We start from the raw sequence: 19153 nt of genomic DNA, 5'->3' as shown, positions 1-19153 counted from the left end.
AAAACCAGCAAGTGCCAGGATCAGCTGCGGGATCGGGCTACCAGCAGTGCAGAGCTTGCTCAGGAATGGCAGCAGGCAGGTGTGAGTGCATCTGCACGCACTGTGAGGCGGAGACTCTTGGAGCAAGGCCTGGTCTCAAGGAAGGCAGCAAAGAGTCATTTTCTCTGATGAATCCCCTTTCCGATTGTTTGGGACATCTGAAAAACAGCTTATTCGGAGAAGACGAGGTGATCGCTACCACCAGTCTTGTCTCATGCCAACTGTAAAGCATTCTGAAACCATTCATGTGTGGGGTTGCTTCTCAGCCAAGGGAATCGGCTCTCTCACAGTCTTCCCTAAATACACAGCCATGAATAAAGAATGGTACCAGAATGTCCTCCAAGAGCAACTTCTCCCAACCGTCCAAGAGCAGTTTGGCGATCAACAATGCCTTTTCAGCATGATGGACCACTTTGCCATAAAGCAAAGGTGATAACTAAATGGCTCAGGGAACAAAACAGAGATTTTGGGTCCATGGTCTAAAAACTCCCCAGATCCTAATCCCATTGAGAACTTGTGGTCAATCATCAAGAGACGGGTGGACAAACAAAAACCAACAAATTCTGACAAAATGCAAGCATTGATTGTGCAATAATGGACTGTTATCAGTCAGGATTTGGTCCAGAAGTTGATTGAGAGCAGCCAGGGAGAATTGCAGAGGTCCTGAAGAAGAAGGGTCAACACTGCAAATATTGACTTGCTGCATTAACTCATTCTGTCAATATAAGCTTTTGTTACTCATAATATGATTGCAATTATATTTCTGTATGTGATAAAAACATCTGACAAACACACATAAAAACCAGAGGACAGCAGATCATGTGAAAATATAATATTTGTGTCATTCTCAAAACTTTTGGCCATGATTGTACTATTAAAGAAGCAGTGGGGAATAATGTAGAGCTTCATATTGTTTTTCTGCCTGATAGGTCCCTTCTAGTGAACCTAGCAGTGCTGCACCTCTATAGACAGCCAGGGACCAGAAGCTTAGTTTTCTAGGAAAGCTTTTATTTTTGTAATACAGCATTGGAGCTCCTTAATCTTAGGGTTGGCTGACCACCCTAATGAGTAAGTGATGGTGTATTTTTAGAGTATACAATGGAAAAACCCTCTAAGGGTACATGTCAGATCAGTCATTGAGTAATGTGTTATTATACATTATAGCATCTACTGACACTCAGGAAGTGACTATACAATCTTCCCTTAACTTGTTAAACAAATAATAGACAGGTCAATCCTTTCCAATAAAAGCAAGTTACCGTGAAGTAGACATAACCAAAAGACTACTGAAGCTTTCAAAGTGACATAAACAAATACAGAAGATTCTTTAACCGTGGGAAGACTTTAAGGGAGGTCACAGTTTCCATTCCATACAAGCTTCCTAATTCATCTCAAATTCTCAGTATTCTCTATTATTATATCATATGATTAAAGGGGTTCTCCACTATGGGCGATCCCTTTCTGTAATATACTATAGTCACACAATGGGATCCTCGAGCACTACCAGCTGACAACAAAGAATCTTGTGGCAGAGCTGGCAAGGGGCGGGGGGACAATTCCATCATAATGACAAATCTAAAATGGCATACACATTGGCTCCACTGCCAGATAATGGTGATTCCTCCCTAGTTTGGCTAATTTTTACCCTACATGGTGAAATTTTTGTCAGGTCCTCTTGACAGAGAAGTCGCAGTCGTAGTCAGTACCCCGCATGGGTAGGACGCAGGACAGAGCCCTCTTACAGACTTCTTTCCTGAAGTACCTGTATCGCGAGTGATGCAGTGCTAGACCCTTCAGGAAAGGACTAGCCAGCAGATCATCTCAACCCATGCCGAGGACTAGGAGCTACAACAGTGCAGGACAGTATCCATTACAGAGCCAAAGAGCTAGGAACTGATCCGGGTGGAGCAAGGTTGCTAGAAGGTCTATGAACTACATCTCGCAGCACGAGTGTCAGCCAGGGAGCCCTCAGCACTCTGCTCATCCCAGGTAACAAGGTCTGGGGCCTGTGTCACCCATTGGTACGGTTCCACCAAGGCTAGTGGTCATAAGGTGGTGTGAAGACTATAGAAACGTCAATACATGGGCACAGGTTGTCTCCTTCTTCTACAAGTATTCTTCGATACACTCCAACATCCCGGCAGAGCACATTAGTACCTGGGTTGAGACTCTCACAGCACCCTCCTCTCTACTACGCTACCTCAGTACAACCTCATCAACTCTATTACATCCTACTCAGCACTTACCAGACAGATCTGGTGGTTTTACCTCTCAGTTTTTATTGTTACTTTATTGAGTGTATATATATATATATATATATATATATATATATATATATATCCAAGTACTTCTGTTTTACCTGTTGCACATTTGCCAATAGTAAACCAAGTCAATGTTATCAATGGAGTCTGTGATTATTCTCTACCACCTGCACAGCACTTACACCGCAACTTTGGGACATCTCCCCTTTCTGTGGGTGGCGGGTCCTACTATTATTCGGGAGGTTTATTACACTGCTCTGCCCATCTCTGACTATATTACCTGTGACAACACTACCCCAAGGGACCCTGCAGCAACCCCACAGGACACCGACCACAGGGGATAGGGGTACAACCGGCCTTATACCTTAAAAGCAGGCATGCCATCACACCTGTGTGCCCACCAGGCACAGGCGTCATGTGAAAAAACGCTTATGGTTCGGCTGTATCTTGGCCATCCACCACAGGAAGTGGCGTCACACTTCCATCTAGCAAGTGACTGGGGCACACCACAAAAGCAGCACAGGCAGCATATAGTGTAGTGGTAAGGGGCCCATTTGCGACAACTGCGACCTCTTTAGCTCTGCCCCTAATTCAGTCTATTGCAAAATTATCCCCCAATGAAAAGATAGGAAAAAACAAGGTTACCCACTGCTAAACCCCCCAGTAATTGGCTGTAATCAGGGAGAACATATTGCAGTGTTCTGTTCCAGTGCAGCACTGCAAAAGCATTTCTCAGTATCCATTGAAATCAATAGGTTGCTTATGTAATGCACTGACATGGACGGTCCTCCAGAGCAAGAGACTCTATTTTAATCTATTCTTCACTGTGCCCGATAGATAAGGATACAGTATGTCTGTATATAGTGGGATTCTTGCAACCAATTTTTTTTTTTTTTTTATCGAGTCAGGAAATCAGTTTGCCTGTATAGATGCAGTATAATATAATAGGTATCAATGCACAACTATGGTTTCTCTGTTATCCCAAGTGTTTCTGGGGAGAATATGTATCAATAGAACATAGGAAAACAACAACCCTAAGAGGTCAATCCTGTTCATATAGTTCATTCTCAGGTTGATCAGGAGGTCACTCGGTTATGCCATATTAAACAAAACTTCTAACCCCGCATTTATGCAATATGATGTATTTGCTTAGACATACAAGTCCAGGGTCAGTGTGCTTCCCTATTTAAAGGGATTTTCTATGCTGGCATCCCCCGAGCCTCGTGCTCACACCCACACAATATCTTCAGAATATGCCAAAGGCCAAATAAGGAATTATAGTAAATATCCTGGGCAACAGGGGCTCCAAAATTCTGCAGTGAACTCTGCCCAATTTCTAAAAATTGTTGACCGTGGTTTAAAAAATAAAAAGTTGCAAATATCCAAGTGAGATTTAAAGGGGTAATCCAAGGTTAGGTTAAAGAAAATCAGAACCATATAGCATTTTTAGGCTATGTTCACACTACGTGATTAGTATTATTATTGCATGGGGTACACAGCAGGGGGCATTATTATTGTATGGGGTACACAGCAAGGGAAACTATTATTGTATGGGGGTACACAGCAGGGGGCATTATTATTGTATGTGGGTACACAGCAGGGGGCATTATTAGTATAATGGGGGAATATCAGGGGGCATTATTAGTATAATGGGGGAATGTCAGGGGGCATTATTAGTATAATGGGGGAATATCAGGGGGCATTATTAGTATAAGGGGGCACATCAGGGGCATTCTTACTATATGGGGGCACAGCAGGGGTTGCTACAAATGGAGGCAGCCCAAATTCCTATTCACTTTACTGCACATGACACCAAACAGCGCAGTTACTATGGGAGCCTATAGAAGGGAGAAAGGGAAGAACGTTGCTAGAAATGTGCGGAGCCTAAGATGTTTGTCTGGCAGGTTCTGAAGACATGAAACGTAGCTGGAAGAAATCGTCACGGTGGTCCGGCCCAGATAGAAAGGAAAAGGGAAAGTGATGCCTTAGATCAAAGAAGACGTCACCAGTGAGTCACTGAATGATCTTTTTTGTATTTTGTAGAACATTATTTGGTAGGGGTGCCCCGAGCCAATTTTTTTCCCCCAAGGGGTGCCTCAAGGTGGAAAAGGTTGGGAAGCACTGGTTTAGAAATATATGCCGTGGGCATGGATGAACTGATTCCTTTGTGTTCTCTTATGATGTGCTCTCACTACCTCCTGGTTGAGTAGTTGCTCAGCTCTCTATCACAGCTCTCCCACCCTGACAACTCCCCTCCCACAGTGCCTCTATTGACATTAAGGCTGGTCAGCTGGTCAGGGAGCAGGGATGATATGATATGCCAATTAGACTTAGCGCTGGCGACGTTCACTTGCCTTTTTTTTACTATGTTGATTACCTCCTCTGCACTGTGAATTTGGATCTAACATACTCTTTTGGACTTTTACCCTGTAACCTGATTCTTACTATTCGGGTATGTTCACAGTGAGTAAAAGCGTCTGAATTCCACAGCAGAGCACCCACCTCAGAATCTCGCCTGCCTCATTGTTTCAATGGGATGCCGCACACACCTCCACTCTTCGCTCAAGGAATTGACATGTGAATTATTTGAGCATAGAGTGGCGTAAAGCGGAGGCGCGCTGAGGCAGACACACTGAGGCAGATGGGATTCCATGGTGGGGGCTCCGCCACGAAATTCCACAGCTTTTACTTAAATTGAACATACCCTTCCTCTGTATACTGAGTTAAACATTGTCATGATATCCTGGGGCTGACTCCTTGCTGGCCTTCAGTCTTTTGTTTCCCCTATCCCTCTATCCCTCCTTGAAGTCAGTTAGCAACAAGATTGTCACAAACTGGGGGCTTCTATTTATGGTGGATTATCCAAGTAGGCAGAAACAGCAATGCAGGTGAAGGTTAGGATTACCCCTTACCTCTATGTCCTTATCCCTTGTCCTGACAGAGACCCTGTGTAATCTTGCAGTATAATTAACCTAATCTGTTTCCTATTTCTTACATACAAAACTTGATAAATCTGTAGATGACAGATGGATGAAACTGGACTGCAAAATTAGTGAATACAAAAATTGGGTCCAGAGATGTTCATTGTCCATGAGGCTTGCCATAAAGTATGTCACTAAATGCTGTAAAAAGCAGTTCAGGCAAGATGGGCGCCCCCATAATAATGTATTAAAAATGAAATAAATAAAAAATGCAATCGGAACATCGAAACAGATTAGTACAAACAATAAACATTTCAGTATCTAGGGCCGATATATAAACAACATTCACTTTAATAAGTCTAAGTCTGCTTCCCAGAAGACATTGATTACTGGGTATTTGACCTTTTTTGATCCTCTGAGAGATTTATACATAAAACTATTTACAAAATTGCTTTAGTTTTACTTTTTGATGCCATCACACAATATTTGTTGCAATGTTAAACATATCCTTTAAGTGGATAATAACCATTGCAGCCAAAATATACCCTATTCCCTTCGTGTAATTCCAATGTTATTGTCCCAGAAGAACTATTAAGGTAAGAGTTAGGTAAGATTGAGAAATTATTGCATTATATCTTTAATACTGCTAGCCTACAATTATGGGGAAGACTCAAGGTCCCCATACACAAACAACAAATTGTCCTGGAGCACTTAATAGTGAACTGTATCACTTTGAAGTAAGGCAATAAACCAGAGTTTGACTCACGGTTGTGTCGTCTTCATTTTACATTTATTGTTTATCTTGATACACATTCAAATGACTGCTTGGGATGTTACAGGTGTGCGATCACCGGAGCTGGCATTTCTCCTGCCTGACGCAATGTTTCAGGGGTGGCCCCCTTACTTTCACAGTTCACTATTAAGAGCTCCAAGACAATTTGTTGTTAAGTTATGCACCTGAGAGGCTAGTGGAAGCCATTGATACAGTAGAGCACAAAGACATAAGTCTAAATTCTGTGGGAACACACACATATCACTTTCGCACAGAAATATAGACTGAGGAAGGAAGCCAAAAAATCTCAAGAGAACGTACAAAGAATTAAAGCTTGTACAGCCTCAGATACAGACAGTAAAATTCAAAACTATTTAGATAACATAGGTCCTTCATGTCTGACAAGAAGAAAATCCACTTATCAACAATAGGACCATCAGGCACAAGACATCTATAGCCTTGGATTATGGACAAATTTAACATTTCAGAAACCATATATTGAACAATATTATTCATCTGCCTAAAACATAAAATGTTAGGTGTGATCCAAAAACTGATTTGGTAAAAAAAAAAAAAAAAAAAAAAAATGGGGCTATTATGTTACCGTTACACTTGCCTTCCAATATTATGCGACGTATGGTTTTATTCCTAAAGTAACTAGAGTAATGACTTTGTTGTGTAAAAACTGTGTTATGTGATTACTCAGGTTCCTTTTCTCTAATAATACATTTGCATTACAGAAGCGAAACTGTTCTCATTAACATATGTACATAATGTGCCAAAGAGAATATCTGGATGGGGTAAAGAACATGTCAAGAACTGGATACATAGAGATAGGTATCCATCTGTCTTCTATCTTTTTTCTGACCCTACAGATCGTCTCAGGTCCACATCACCCTGGCTTTGTCGGTGTAAAAAGTGATTAATTATCCAGTGGTCCAAAGAATGGGACCAGTATATTCAATGTATTAGTGCAGGAATTGCTATATAGATCTCATACCTATCATAGATGCAGACCATGTAGCTTTAATGAGCCATTGGAAAAGAGTAGATACCTTCCAGACTTAAAATATCCTCAGTGGTGTAACTAGTCTTATAGCTGCCCTTCCCACCATACTCAACAAATTATGACTCAATTTATTAAATATGTGCTATGTATGAATTAAGTTGTACCCTCATATTAAACCTATATGCCATTTATAGATTCATGCATTCATTTATGTATGCGAACAACGTACAGTATAGGCCTTAACCCCCATGGTGTAGTGGTACTGACTCTTAGAATCTGCCAGGACCTTCTTAAACATATGACCCAGCTACAGTATCTTTTTGGCTGTTAGGCTCAGGAGGTTCTTGCAGCTGGGTTGTACAGGATGGTGAATTAAATAACCATTCATTGATGTATTTGCTATGCTGTCCTGCACAGACAACCCCTTAACCCTTTATAGCAGAGAACAAAACAGACTTTCAACCGGACCCTAAAAAAAATCAGTCCTTAGACCCCCCCAAATAAATGGATTGTTAAGAGAAAAGAAACACTATTAATAATTGTTGTGTTCTACTTGGCATATCTTGGAAGTGTAGTTTTTGAAACCACCACAACATCAGCAACATTATGTAGCTATTGGGCATTGAGCGCCAAAGTGGTTTTGTCCTCATGCAATGATCGTGATTTGGTACTCATCTCCATTAGCTTCAGAAGGTTTGCGGCCAAGATGTGCCAAGGGTGAAGGTGGAGCATTGGGGAACAGAACAGGTAATATGTTTTCTGCTCCCCGAACCACCTCTTTAATTCACACCCTAGACTACAAACCCAACCCTACAAATAAATAGACCCCAGATCCATTATGACTAGACCCTTGAATAGATCCAGATCATAGACTGGACCCCAACGTCATGTCAAACCCCACATTAGACCTCATAATATATTCAGACCCTGGAATAAATACAGACAGGCCAAAACCCTACATTTATTCAGACCCAAACTACATTATATTCAAACCCCTGTCCACAAGTCTTGATTAGCCCAGATCCCACACCAGACCCTTCTCAGACCAGACCCCTACATTCAGAACCTGTATTTTGGTTTTACCCCTTATTACTATATACACATTGTACTGGGGTCCCCAAGCTTATCTTGCCCTAATTGAACTAAAGTGGCCTTAAACCCCCAGTGGTATTCTATAGTCTACAAAGTGTTCTGGAGGAAGGCGCAATATTAGCTGTTTGTTACTGCATTGTGACAAGGGTTGTCTCGGAAGAGTAAACCCCCTTGTATTGTTACAATGTTTTAATAGTCATTTGGGGAATGTACTCTTCTCTAATTATTTTTAGGAGTGTTTTGCAAGAAGTATTGGTTACACTCTGTGCAGATTTGTTGAGTAAAACTACTGGACATGGTGCAACAGCTCATTGCTTTTTATAATTGGCAGATTTGTTCTTCAAAAGTTTTCTCTGCATCGATGTTGATAGCTTAGTATAAAGATGAAGAATAATTGGCATCGTAGTCAATAAGCTTTGCTTCTATAGTTATATTAGGGATTCAACGCCATAGACAATTCCTGCTTGTTAAAAGGGTCCTTTGATAGTAAGCTCAGGGATCATTCATATGCTATGTTCACACAACGTCAAAAATAAAGAAAAGACGCCCAATTTTGATATTTTAAAAAACGTCCATTTTTGCCGCGATTTAACTGACTCCAATGGCAATGCATTGAAGTCAATGGGAAGACGGACGTCCAATGCACACAATGCATTGAATAACGGACATTTTTACCGCGGACATCAAAATAATGAACATGATCATTATTTTTGGACATCTTTTGCAAACAGAGGACATTTTTTGTTAGTAGTTCACACACAGTTTTTCTTTTTCCACTGTTGTTTCTCCTTTTTTACTATTAAATTCAATGGACTTTTCAATTAGGCCACACCCAAAGGCCAATTAGTAACCCAAACTAGAATAATGCACAAACACCAGTCATTGCACCAAGGGAAGGCCAGACAGCTAAATGACGTCAGCTATTTTACACTTAAAATAACGGACATCATTTTAAACGGAGCTGAAAAAAACCTTGTGTGAACATAACCTATGTCTATGTGAAAATCTAATAAGGTTTTAATTTCCTTTCAGCACTACCACAATTGAATGACACATTACACAGTGAGCAATGAAATAAATAGGTTGTTTGGGTTATACAGGGCAGGTCCTCCAGGGAGAGAGAGATTATTTGTAACTACTCTCCATTCTAAACAAAGTAATTACTGAGCTCAGGGAGATCAGTGAAAAAATTCCAGTGAAGTACTCAAGTGTCTCCATTGATAAATTGCCCCATTAAATTTAAATATGGAAATAAAGGAGCCTCAGTTGGGAGTCTCAAAACACAGGAATAGTCAGATATCCCTCCAGGGAAGGAAAGCCTGTTGCAAAGGGGTGCCTCCCAGTGGGGAGATCACAAAACCACCAATGGAGACTCTTGAGTGAGCATTTCATTGGATTTTTTTCACTGATCTCCCTGAGCTTAGTGATTGCCGTGTTTTTTTGGTCTACTTTTCATTACCCCCGTTAGCCAAAATTCTACTCCACACTGACGAGGGGCCTAAACCCCGAAACAGCTATCTATGGATGGATGCATGGCTTTGGTAAACTCATATCATGTTAGACTTTGATGCAAAAGCGACCTCCTTGCTATTTCCCTATTTATGTTCCAATACTCACAACCGATTGGAACTTAAGGGGCTACGTATAAGGGTGGTTTGGTGATCTCCCCACTGGGAGGCACCCCTTGGCAGCAGGCTTTCCTTCTCTGGAGGGATATCTGGTTATTCCTGTGTTTTAAGACACAAGAATTTAAGACCTTTTTTGCATACTCTGCATACGTCAGGGGCGTAGCTAAAGGTTTACTGGTCCCGCTAAAAATGCTTGGTTTGGCCCTATTTATCTGTGGTCTTATAGATATGCTTTCTACAAAAATACATATACATGAAGCTAAAGGTCTTGTCATAGCTATAATTGGTAAAACCAATCTATATAAAGAGCTACAAAATTATTCATTTTTAACCTTTGTTGATGAAGAGCATAGGAAAATGCTAAATTGAGAGGAAAGGGTTAACAAACAGTTCTTATTTCTTTCACTCCTTTGAGCCTCTTGTTTTATGTCTTCTCCACCTCTAACTAATGTGTTACCTCTGCTCCTGTCAGTGCTGCTCCACAAACTTCCATATACTGATGAGCATTGGAGCTGACTATTAGCAGGTAAGCAATGCCTTAAAGAGGAGGGTCTCTGGGCTCCCCTGATTTATGCACCCAGTCGCAGCTGCACCTCCTGCGACCGCTATAGCCATGATACTGGTAAAGGGTCTTAAATAGAGGGCACCTCTCTTTTAGATCAAAATTCCTTAAAGTGTATAGGAAAATAGGGTCTTATAAACTGTACAAACTATTAAAACTGTATGCCTGTTTGCAAGTCTAAATCATGGTAAAGCTGTGCCCCCTGTCCACCCATCAAGTGGGCAGACAGGCAAAAAGTAACACATTTTTGCACAAACCAGACTAGTTATGTAAAAAATGTCTTTCACTATTTTGCTGCTTCATTTGCTGCTTTCAATCAGTGAGCCTCGGGATTACACATCAATTTCAGTGAATATTTTTAGCCAAAATCAGGAGTAGAGAAACATTTTATTGAAAAGATATGAAGCTTTTCTGTATTTTCAGCACACTCCTGGTTTTGCTTAAAAATACCAACTAAACTATTATTTATGAACACAGCTTCAAGGCTTTTATCACCCATTGCAACCACCAAGAATTGTAATCTCTAACAGTCTTCCGGAGAAAATTATGGTCCTTGTTTCATGAGGTCTTTTTTTTTTTCAATTTTTCTTTTTACTTATTCAACACTTTATAACTGAAAGCATAAATGCCTCACTATTTCCATTTTTGGGTAGAATTTCCAAAAATGGCAATAGATGTTTTTTCATTAACAATCTCCACTACCTTTTTAGATGATGGGTTGGTTCACAGTATGGTGATTTTAAGAACTGGGCTCTATCGTTCTTCCATAACCAGCTATATTTGATGGACTGCACTTTGAGCTTGGGGAAAAGGGAGTTTCCAAGTTAATGCCACAATGTTGGAGACACAGAATTCTCTAGAATGTCACTGTGTGTAGCAGAACTACTTTCTAAGACCCACGTGTGTTCTAAGAAATTCCCTCATCTCTGATCCTCGTTGCAATTAGCATCTAAGGTTACGTGACGTCAAACAATCACGTTACTTTCAAGAGCTTTAGGGCTTTATGGACGGAAAAGCGTTTGGATGGGGTTTGGGAAAAACCCTGTGAAATATACCTTCACGAGACACCGGCTTCCCACATTGCAAGTTATGATGTATGGCCTTCCATGTATTCTGTAGAACCATGGCTACAGCACATGCTCTGGTTGAATACACCAATATTCAGGGTATACTTTTTTCCAAGTGGAGCATTACTGTTCTATAACTCATGCCTTGCAGTGACATTCTCAAGGAGGAGCCATACCCCTCCAGTCTCAGGGTAGCTTGATTTGCCCTTTTAAGAGTAATAGACAGGCAATTATTAAAAAAAAAAAATCCCAGGTCGAACCATATTGTACAGGGACTTTTGTATTCCTGTGTGGGCTGCAATGACTAAAGACCTGGGTTTATGGTGAGAAAGTTCGACTTATACTGAACATCAGTTCCCTAAAGCATTCTGCTTTCATTGCCGGTATAAGGCACTGACTCAATGGTAATGGAAGCTTCTGGAGATTGTGGCTCTGGGTTCCCTTTTGCTTATAGGATCAGAAGCTACAAACAATAATATGCTGCTGCTGCAGTTTCTATGTCTGCTCATCAGTCTTTTTCCACATTATTGTTCCTTCTGTAAAGCTACAATATGGCTGCACCACTTCCCTGTTGTGTCATTGAGTTGTGCTGGTTCTATTACGTTGCATCAGTCAGCATATGTTGATCATAAATGGCTTGGATTATGTGGTTTGCTATACTTACACATTGTCCTAGCACTGGTTGTTACAGATACAGAGAAATGAGTTGTTATCATCTAATGTATCATAGAGCTGACACCTACCTGTAGCTATTGGGAGTCAATCAGTCCGATCCTGGCAGTCTAACCCCCAAGATGCTAGGATCAATGGTGATCACAGAATGAAGAGAGTGATTTGGAAAGTTCCGCACCTGTCAGGGGTCTAATCTACACCCCTGTGATTATGTTGATGGGTTACTATAAAAGCAAGGGGAATTTTAATGGCTTCCATGCCTGTCATGATAAATCTCTTTGTACATTCTAGCTCAGGCAAGGTGTACAAGCAGAGCACTGATCAATGCAATGTAATGGCAATTTAATATAAATATGAATAAATAGAAAAAAAAAATATTTAAAAAGTTCAAATTACCACCTTTTTCAAATTGAAAAAAAAAGTAAAAATAAACACGTGGGCTATGTTCACACATAGTATTTCCATCAGTCTTTTGGTCAGCATTTTTCAACCAGAACCAAGAGTGGGTTAAAAACACAGAAACTGTGCAAACCTTTCCATTTTAATTTCTCTGTCAATTCCACTCCTGATTTTGATTGAAAAAGACTGGCAGAAATACTATGTGTGAACATAACGCTAGTATCAGAATTGTTTAAGCTAATCAAATATATTGTTATTGATCCCAAACAGTAATTGGCTAAAAAGAAAACTATGACCAAATGCCAAAATTGATGATTTCTGGTCACATCATAAATAAAATTGCATAGGGATTAAAAAAAAAAAAAACATGTACTGCAAAATGATATAGCTCCATACACAAAGAAATAAAAAGTTACAGGGATCAGAGTAATGCTTTTTTATTTCTTTTTAAGTTGTAATAATTTTTTTGAAGTAGTAAAACATAAAAAATTATAAAAAAATGTCTGTAATAGTACTGCAGAATTAGAATAATGGGGAGCATTTATCATTGTTTTTGTATAGTCTTTGGTGATTTGTTTGCCAAGAAATCTGCCAGTTTTGCTGTGTTTCCCCAAAAATATTGTTGGGCAAAAATGAACTACTGTTTCAATTTCAGCTCTCAATTTTTTTTCTATTTTGCAGCATATTTTATGGTACAAAGAATGGCATCATTACAAAATAACATTAGTCCTGCAATACCACCCCCAGCACAGTGACAGATGTTCAGGGCACTTCTGTGATTGGCCAGACAAGTAAGGGAAGGGAAGACCAGGAGTGAGCACTGCTGGCAAAGAGCTCAGCTCTGGCACTGCCCCGTAAAATGGAGAGAATTAGAAATAGCTGTGCACTATGGAGGAAGTTGTCAGGGGCTCAATAGCAGCAGTAAGAGCATTTACATCATCTTGTCACCACTCTGAATGTAATAAAACAATGCAGGTTTTATGTTGCTTAGATGCAAAGAGGCAAATATACTATTACAAATACACTATCATTTTGGTGCAATTTGCCATATATCACAATTTAAATGTTTTAGACACTTTTAAAGGAGAAGTGTGGCCACCATGAGGAACTGACTTGGGCTGGGGGGAATAAATAATAAAGAAGCTCTACTTACCCTATCCCCATAGGGCTGCCTTACCACTTACAGACCCCCGCCAGTCTCCTGGATGTCATGCTCCAGTGACATACTGACCCAGCTGATGAATTGCCTACTCAGCCAGTCAGGGACTGAAGCAACAGACTGCTGCAGTCACTGACTGGCTGAGCAAGCAATCTATCAGCCAGGTCGGGTACTTTCTCCTGGGTCATGACAACAAGGGAACTCAGGAGAAAAAGAGTTCCAGCAACGCTTAGTGATCTTGTGACACAGCGCTGCAGGGGCACAGGAACAGGTAAGTAGAGCTTCTTATTATGTCCCCCTCTGCCTGCAGCCAATTTGTTATTTTTGTTCTCCTTTAGGGTATTTTGCACCTCTGTGATTGATCTGAGAAGGTTTGTGCCTAAGTGCATTTGTCAAGTGTCAAAAATGCACAAAAATGTTGGTGTATTACACTGACATAAAGTAGGCCAAATAATAGTTGGTCTAAATTAGATAGTGTAAAGTGATCTAGATTCAGGAGAACCATCAGAGGTCCATATATTTTTTTATCAGTTGCATGCATACATCTGCTAGTCTTCTTGTGAAGATGCAGTTTAGGCTATTGTGATACTTTGCCTTCACGTCTGCACTTTGCAGTGCACTTAACCATCCCATTATGAGAAATCAGACAAATAATGGTATTTTCCACATTGACTGAAAATTTCCAGTCACATTCTACAGTCCATAAACCATGGCCTTGGTGATAAAAGAACTGAGCATACTGTAATGAGTGGGTGGACTTCTTTACCATGGTAAGTACCTGAAATCTTTCCTATAGATTACTTTGCTAGTCTTCAGGTCAGTTCTGCAGAAAAGGTAATAATATGTATTTGATGATATGCTTCTTATGCTGGTATTGACTGCAGATACTGTACATGCCTAGTGACTTCCCCTATATACATTCTGTCTACAGAGTACAGAGCAGGATAGTAAAGGGAGGAAGATAGACTACCATAATGTGGCAATGACAATTCTTGTCAATGTTATGGGAGCATCGAGAGATCCTATCTTGGTTGAAAAAAAATCATGAATATTTTAGGAGCACTGTATGAGACTGGAAATATAATGGAAGCAATGTCTACAGATGGCAAAATTGTATCACTGGTAAAAGTATAGTTCTGCAACATACACCCCATAAGGCTTACTAATTCCCATGTAAGTATGTCACTGGCAACACAGCGACCCAATTCTCTTATAGTAATCTCAAATCTACAATTAGCAAATAAGGAAGGCCCTGTGTCAACCAGAACTGTCTTGAGGAGGCTTTTTCCTTCTACCCATTCTCAGCCAACCCCAATGTGCATATCTATGTGGGGATCAGAAGAGATAGGCTGAGTTCACACTGCGTTTTTGCCATCCGTTTTTTTTCATCTGTTTTTTGGAAGAAAAAAAAAAAACGGATTAAAAACGGATTGCAAAAACGGCTGCATTTGTGTGCATCCGTTTTGATCCGTTTTTCCATTAACTTCCATTATAAATAAAAAAAAAAGGATCAAAACGAATCCGTTTTTTTGACGTTGCTGACACAATTTTTTTTGTCCGTTAAAAAAAATGGATCCGTTAAACGGATTGCAAAAACGCAGTGTGAACCTACCCATAGCTGTCAGTTGGGTAAGAAGTCTAAATTGGGGGAAAAAAACAACAACTATTCATAGGATAGTCTATTTGGTTACTAAGATTCTTGTAACGCACTCTAGTTATTCCTTATCCGAAAGATAGAACAGCACTTAAGTCTTGGACTCTAGGCATCTCCTTTCCCTGCAATCTGTAGTTCACTGCCTGTTGTCAGAGGAAATCTGTCTGTAGTAACAGCCTCAGCAACACAAATTACAAGTGGGAAAAGTTGGGGGCATACCTTGTCTGGGTGTGATCTTGATAAATCCTGTCATTTGTACCTACAAGCAATGAAACTCCAGATCATCTGCACCGTTGTTAAAAGATAAAGGCTTCCTTCTCATCCCTGCAGCAGCATGACTTACCGTAAAGCTCTCTTTGGTGTGCTGCTCCTGTTTCTTTCCCTTCCGCTTATATAGCACATTGTAAATCAAGTGCAACAATAACCCTTTCTCTTCTACATCTAATATACTGTATATCTCATCCCTCAGTTCAGTGGAGAGTGGTTCAGTGCTTTACATAATCCCCCCAGTACAGTGCAGCATTTTAAGTGCTTGCACTGGTGCTGCTGTTTCTTTCCTTTTTGCTCATATAGCTTTGTAAAACAAGCCTGTCAGTAATCCCTTATTCTTCACATCTATACAGCTTTACTGTATATCATAAACCCAGCACAGTGCTAGCCTGTTCAGTGTTTGCTGTGCTGCTGCTGTTTCTTTCCTTTCCACTCTCAAAACATCTTGCAAACCCATTCCATCAGTAGCCCCTTCTCTCCTCTCATGCCATCTATAGTGGTGTTCTCTTCAAATCCGCAGTTGGCACATTTTTATGCCTGTTCAGTGTACTATCACCAGCACTATGGAATAGCAGAGAGGAGTATGCAATGTGTTGTGCTGTTATTCACTAGAGAAAAGCCTGTGCTTATACAACTGGTAAAAAGCTCATCTCTGGTCTGCCCCTAGGAATGCTGAGAATGAGAGCTAGCTGTACATCATGAAGGGGACTGGGAGGCTCCATGACAGCATTGAGAGCACTAAAATCACCTTGTCACCTTGTTTATTCTGATAAAACTATGCATTTTCTTTAAAATTTGTCTGAAAGGAGAAGTGTGGTGAAAATTTTAATTAAAGTATTGTATTGCCCTCCAAAAGTTTTACAAATCACCAAGATACACTTTACATTTACATTATGGGAAATGCACATAAAGTGGTTTTTTTTCCTGCACTTACTACTGCATCAAGGCTTCACTTCCTGGATAACATGGTGATGTCACTTCCTGAATAACACGATGATGTCACTTCCTGGATAGAATTTTGATGTCATGACCCGACTCCCAGAGCTGTGCGGGCTGTGGCTGCTGGAGAGGATGATGGCAGGGGGACACTGAGCATCCCTCTGCCGACATCCTCTCCAGCGGCCACAGCCCGCACAGCTCTGGGAATTGGGTTGTGACATCACCATGTTATCGAGGAAGTGAAGCCTTGATGCAGTAGTAAGTGCAGAGAAAAAAGCCCTTTATGTGCATTTCCCGTAATAAGTGTATATTGGTAATTTGTATAGGTTTTGGGGTGCAAAACAATACTTTAATAAAAAATTTCACCGCACTTCTCCTTTAACAATAGGCACCTGTTCGTTCTTCTCATATGCTAAAAAATCGACCATAACCCTAATAAATTCTATTACCTCCCCCCAAGATGAAAGAGATCAGAGGAGCTGTTTGTGGGAGTCCTCACTGTGTAAAGGTCCTGTGCTGGGACATGGAGGGAACAATGAGACCACCAAATTATTAATCTGACAAAATTGTTGCTTTTTTTGTTCTTCAGTCAAATATACTCTTAAAGGAAGGTGATATGTGAGATCCCCAGTGTACAGCTCCCAAATCTCTGCTTTCTGGATCCTTAGTCATAATTTGAAAGTCATTGGGGTACATTTAAAGGGGGATTTTTGTTTCAGGAGTAATTAACCATCTCACCAGTGATGGATAGTCGATATGGCATTGGATTAGAATACAAAATATTTTTGCAGTAACAATAGGTTTCCTGTATAATGGCAAGTATGGGGGCGGGGCACTAAGGAGATATTTCTTGCATCCTGCTCCACCCCTTTGACACTAGCGTTGGACATAAAACTGTTTATCATTTTTCCCTGGTGTGTTCCTTTAAAAATGATTAGTCAGAAAAAATTTTCCATACACCTACACAGGTGGAGCATGGTGTTTAAAAACGTCAAATCCGAGCCCAATGTGCTTTATAGGGTTTTTCTGTATAACAAAAAAGAGGAACAGATGAGCTATTTCAGAATTAAAAATGAGGAAGACAGCTGGAAAGGTCTGGGGGGGGGGGGCTGCTAATGGTGAAATGTACCCTAGAAGTAGTACCTGACGGACATAGATTTCAAGCACTTATTTGTGTTTTTTTTTTTGTTTTTTTTTTACAAAACATCTGTGGCAAGAACTAGTAAGCTGGAAAATACCTTAAAAACCTTAATACATCATCAGCACAGATCTCTTTCCAGTCCTGAGAGTTTGTTACAATGTATCAGTCTGGAGGCAAGGTTGTTTGGATCAAGGAGGATTGTCTAGACTGAATACAACTGTAAGAAACCCTCACCTGTGTGACCAGGAACAGGTTTTAAGTTTTTGGATAAAAGCAAGAAAGTTTCCATTCCCAGCAAACAAAGAATCTATACACTGGACAACTGCTGGTAGTCTGATGCTACTTAATGGCAGAGAATAAATCCTCTTAAACCTCACAATACCAAAAGCAGATGTCTGAGTGTATCAAATGGATTATGACAACCACTCTTTTTCTCTGGAGGACTTGATATGTTCATGCATTGTATGGACAAACCATTGATTTTAATAAACACTGTGTAATACTCACTTTCACCTGAGGTGTCACTGCAGAGAATTGGAACACTGAGGCAAGGCTGCTCCACAGTTTGCAATCGATCGTTGAGGGTCTCGGCAGCAGGACATCCTCTGACCAGCTTTATCACAAAGGGATCTGTCTAGCAAAGATTTTCAATCTCACTAACATTTCTTATGGCTACCCATTACTTCTGCAGCGTTAAAGGGGTATACCACTCACACATAACTATGTTATTGTCTATTTAGTTTCCTTCTTCCAGTTTTCAGCTGCTGTTTTCTGATGAAAACACAAAAATATGTTGGTAAGCCTTTCTCTCTGTAACCCCCCTAGTTCCCCTCCCTTCTGAGACAGCTGATGTAAACAAGTCTCAGAAAGAAGTTACAAATTGCAGATAAAGCCAGTCAAGCACTTGTTCACATCAGCCATCTAAGAAAGGGGGGGCAGAGACAAAGGCTCACACACATATTTGTGTTTTCAACAGAAAGCAGCAGCTAAAAACTGGGGGAAGAGGACTGAATTGATAAAATGAATTTCATATGATGGAATGTGTTTGTCGCCATGGAGACCCAAAACTTCCACCGGGAGATTGAAATTTTCCACTGATCCTGTGGTGGCCCTTCATGATAGATACATTTTAAGGACCGAGCCCTATGTTTCAAATCTGACCGGTCTTTTTTTATGTACTAAACTTTTTGACACTTAAACTTATCCAAGTGATTCTTAGATTCTTTTTTTTGTGACAAAATGTAACTTCACTTTAGTGGTAAATTTTGGTGAAATAAAAAAGAAATGTATTTCTCTAGGTTTGAAATTCTCTGCATGTAACAAACATAGTCATGCAACACAAAGTATACAGAACATAGTAATTTTCATTTACAATATGTCTATGCCATGCTTGCATTATTTGGTAATGGTCCTTTTACTTTTTAGGATATTATGGGGCTTAGAAGTTAAGTAGCAAATTTTTTTACATTTCAAGTACAGTAACAGGAGCAACAATCAAGTATAGTAACAGGAGCAAGGATCAGGTATAGTAACTGGAGCAAGGATCAGGTATAGTAACTGGAGCAAGG

The 19153-nt window shown here is 40.2% G+C and overlaps 1 protein-coding gene across 3 annotated transcripts in view; it reads right to left on the bottom strand.

Annotated features, from left to right (window-relative positions):
* The window catches only part of CD86 (CD86 molecule), a 92816-nt gene that overhangs the window by 57646 nt on the left and 16017 nt on the right, over positions 1-19153 (bottom strand). The gene's annotated exons all lie outside the window — the stretch shown is intronic.

This window comes from Dendropsophus ebraccatus, chromosome 11, assembly GCF_027789765.1.
Source record: "Dendropsophus ebraccatus isolate aDenEbr1 chromosome 11, aDenEbr1.pat, whole genome shotgun sequence".
Classification (NCBI taxonomy): domain Eukaryota; kingdom Metazoa; phylum Chordata; class Amphibia; order Anura; family Hylidae; genus Dendropsophus; species Dendropsophus ebraccatus.
This window is presented reverse-complemented; position numbering and strand designations above follow the sequence as displayed.